Source organism: Pinus tabuliformis, chromosome Q (genome assembly GCF_031772625.1).
Source record: "Pinus tabuliformis cultivar Carrire ecotype Pingquan chromosome Q, CPIR1, whole genome shotgun sequence".
In the NCBI taxonomy this organism is placed as follows: Eukaryota; Viridiplantae; Streptophyta; class Pinopsida; order Pinales; family Pinaceae; genus Pinus; species Pinus tabuliformis.
In genome coordinates, this window is record NC_142296.1 from 503,566,811 (window position 1) to 503,571,127 (window position 4,317).

Sequence of the window (4,317 nt, forward strand, 5' to 3'; positions counted from 1 at the left end):
CTGTTCATCAATGATGTATCCCAGATACTGGACCTCGGTCATGCCAAAAGTGCATTTCTCCAAATTGGCACATAGCTTGTGTTGCCGCAGTGTTTGGAGAACCTGTCGGATGTGGTGGAGGTGCTCTTCCCAACTCTGGCTGAAGATCAGAATGTCATCCAAGTATACTACTACAAAGGAGTTGGTGAATGGCCGCAAGATGTCATCCATTAGCCTCATAAAGGTTGCAGGAGCATTCGTCAATCCGAAAGGCATGACCAACCATTCGAAGAGGCCCTCCTTGGATTTGAAGGCAGTCTTCCACACATCTGAGGGTTCAATTGGTACCTGGTGATATCCTGACTTCAGATCGATCTTGCTGAAATATTTCGCCCCCTTTAGTTGGTCTAGGAGGTCATCAATCCGCGGGATCGGGTACCTATTACGGACAGTGATCTTGTTCAGCGCCCGATAGTCAATACAGAGTCTCCACGTCCCATCCTTCTTCTGTACCAACACTATCGGGCTCCCACAGGGCGAAGAACTCGGACGGATGTGACCTTTCTGTAGGAGCTCCTGAATCTGCCTCTTGATTTCATTGTTCTCCAGAACGGAGCGCCGATAAATTGGTCCATTGGGTAGCGGCGCACCTGGGGTCAGATCAATGGAGTGCTTGACTTGACAGTGCAGAGGAACCCCTGCCGGGGAGGTGAAGATGTCTTTGTACTCCTCCACAATCTTGTCCATTTGTAGCTGCCGTGCAGAGGGACCTCGTTTGGAGGCCGCGGCCACTGTCTTCTTCTTCCCTTGAGGGCGTATCATCAGGAAAACAAATTTCCTGGTTTTGGAAATGATCTTACTGCATTGTTTTGCAGTAATCAAAGAGATGGCGGCAGGTGGTGGTACCTCTGGTATCCTGAACAACTTATTTCCCAATGTAATAATAACAGCACGGGGCCTTGATTCATACACAGCATGTCGCTTCCACAAGTATGGTTGTCCTAGTAATACATCACAAACTTCAAGGGGAGCAATGTCACACAATACCTCATCCGTGAAGGGCTTGATGTTGTATGGAAGGCGACACTGCTGGCTCACGCGAAGATCTCGCCCTTGGTAAAGCCACCCAATGGTGTATGGTTGTGGATGTGCTGTGGTCGGTAAGCCCAACCGCTTCACGACCTCTGCCGAAATGAGGTTCTTTTGACTCCCGCTATCAACAATGAACTGTATCGGGGAGCCCTTGACCCACATCTGGGAGTGGAAGAGACGCTCCTCCTCCTCTGGATCTTCGGGTTCATTTTTCTGGATCTTTGCGGTAGCAACAGTGGCGCTGGGATCCGCATCAATGATCTGCTTCCCTTTTTCATACCCCTTATCGGGTTCTGACTCAGAGTCGGAACATGCATCTGATTCTGAAACCTTTAGCTCAGCCACCAGTGACTGTTTGGCCCGACACTCACTTGTGTTGTGAGTGGAGCTCTTATGGAACTCGCACCATTTTCCAGTGTCCTTTCTCGGCTTCGCGGCGTTGCTCTTTGCTTGCAGCTTCAGCTGGTTGTCTTGGGCTGTCCCGCCTTGGCTTTGTCCTTTGTTCTGTGGTTTAGGGGCACCTTTCCCCTGCTTTGGATTCGCAGATCCAAAGTCTCGCTTCTTTTGTTTAAACTTCTGCTCGACTTTGACGGCATACCGGTATGCTGCGCCGAGCGAGGGGATGTTTAGGAACTGTATTTCTTCCTGGATGTACTTGTGCAGGCAGCCACGGTATTTGAGTATCAAATGTTGCTCCGAATCCTTGATACCCAACTTTGTGCGAAGGGTATGGAAAAGATTGGTGAACTCCGGCACATCTTGGTCCCTTCCCTGCCGCAGCGTGGTCCACTTTATGTATTCATCCTCATAGCTTCCGACAGGGTAGTACTGCTCCTTGATGGCATCCCGGAACGAATCCCAGGTGGGTGCGGCTGAAAATAGTGAGCCAGTACTTTCATCCTTCTGCTCGCAGTAGGTTTCCCACCAGTCCTTGACGTGGGGGGCTGCTTTGAGAAGAGCAAAAACAATCTTTTCCCGACTCGAAAATTCATGAACAGAAAAATAACCCTCTAGCAGATTTAACCATTTATCTACGGCATCGGTGTCTATCTGACCCTCGAATATGGGGATTTCAAAATTAACTTGTACCTTAAAGGGTGTGGCGTTTCCAGAGGAGCTGCTGGAAGCCGATGCGCCGCTTCTGGGTAGCCGCTGAAGGATCTGCGCAAAGCTGTCCATCATCGCGTTCCGTTGTCGCTCGAGCGCTTCTTCGAGCAAGATTTTGATGGGATCTCCTGCCCCCTCGTCTTTCTTCTCGTCCGCCATGGGAGGCCGTCGGGATTTGCGAGGCTGGTCTTGCAAAGGTTCAACCAGTTCAAGCCCTAACTCCTTATATCCCGACCTTGTTGGGGACATGCAAAGAAAAACAGAGAAAAAGCAGACCGCTCTGATACCACTGATCCAGATTTAAACAGGAACGCAACAAATTACAGAGATAACCATATACACAAAGATGCAGCAGAAATAATACTTCATTTCATTAATGGAAAATACTGACATATGCTTACAAACAGAAATGGCAATAAACTAGCTAGGGCGATGGTAGCTTATCTCTGAGAAGAGATGTGATGGCTACATGCCTCTGAACTGTTCTGAACTGTATTACAATGAGGCTCGAAGGCCTATTTATTGTTGAGAAACAATGGAAAACCCTTCACATACCGAAACCTAACCCTAGAAGATGAAACGCCAAATTGTGGGCCCCGTTTGGGTAAATTGGTACATCAATTTCCCGGGGTCGTAACTTTGGCATACGATCTCCGTTTGACGCGTACGATAGCTCGTTAGAAAGATCTATCCGAGTACTACCACTTTGGGAGGCAACATAGGGCTTGGTCGCCCCAGAATTCCAAAAAAAACGTCGTTTAGGGCCTCAAAACGGCTCCGGAAGTTCAGGACCCGAAAAACTGCTAAAAATAGTAAACTGTGCTACAATTAAGGAAACTGAAAATGCTGAGAAAGACAATGGTGGGGGTCTAGGTGGACCTGGCAGGTGGCCACCAATATCCACCTGGATCAAGAAAGAACTAGAAAATAGAACTAGTTCACAAGCTACACAAATCAAATACTAAGGACTTACATATCCCCGATACTTCTCAAGTTTCCCAAGTCTGCATGGAGAAACCCACTCAGTTTATTTCCACTCAAGTTCCTTGAATTCATAATCCAATAGAAATCATGGGATTAATATAACTCTCACCCATTAAGCTTTTCATAATCCAATGGGGTTAAAAATAAATATAACTTTCACACATAAAACTTGTAGCTTAATAATTCAAAAACTTTTCTACATACAAGACTTACAATTTTAATAGATGTTCCATGTTCCCAATAGATCTCAGGATAGGTCCAGATATATTATTGTTAGAAATGTCCCTAAAAATTCACATCACATCACAGGGCAATAAAAATGTGAGGACTACCCTTGCAGCTTTTATGTTTTTAGATATAGTTCTAAAAGGGAACCTTAGAAGCCTTAACAGGGCACAACTGAATTCGATATATATGCACCTTGGAGAAAGTGTTAGGTAATTTTTTCTTTACTACTCGTTCTCGGATCATCTTGCATGTAGTTTAATCTCTGTTCTGTTACTGAATTTGTAGTTGTTTCTCACTACCTTTATCTGAAAATAGCCATTTTTTACTATATAGCAAGCAGTTGCAAGCTAAATATGATATTATGAAAACCCTGTTCAGAAAACAAAAATTCTTGATGGCCTGGGTTCCACATCATATAAAAGTGTGTTCCATTTGGGTTTTGGTCCTGATGGCCTGTCTATATTTGTGGTATCTGTTTCACTTTCCACTACCACATTACTTTTATCTAGTGGGATTTTACATTTCTTTGGCTGTTTTTGAAAATGAATTCTTCCTTATCGAAACATCTGGTTCTTCTCGTTGATAGTGGTAATGACATATACAGTATACTAAATATATGTAAAAAAAGCTATGCAAAACAAATGCCATGGAGATTAGAAAATACTAACTCAATAGTTTGGATTATGTTACTATAAAGATGCCAGTACAAAATGAGTGGCTTATCAGTGTTACAAATTATCAGTCACTCCACAAACTGATATATTATCAAACAGATGTTCACCTTCAGAACAACGTAATTTAATAGCAGTTTACATTTTCCAATTAGAAATCTCTTCACCTTGGTCAGCCCACCCTCTAGCAAAGTGACTAAAGAACATCAGCAAGGTTTCTAGTACTCAGAAACAGGGTTTGCATTTACCTTTGATG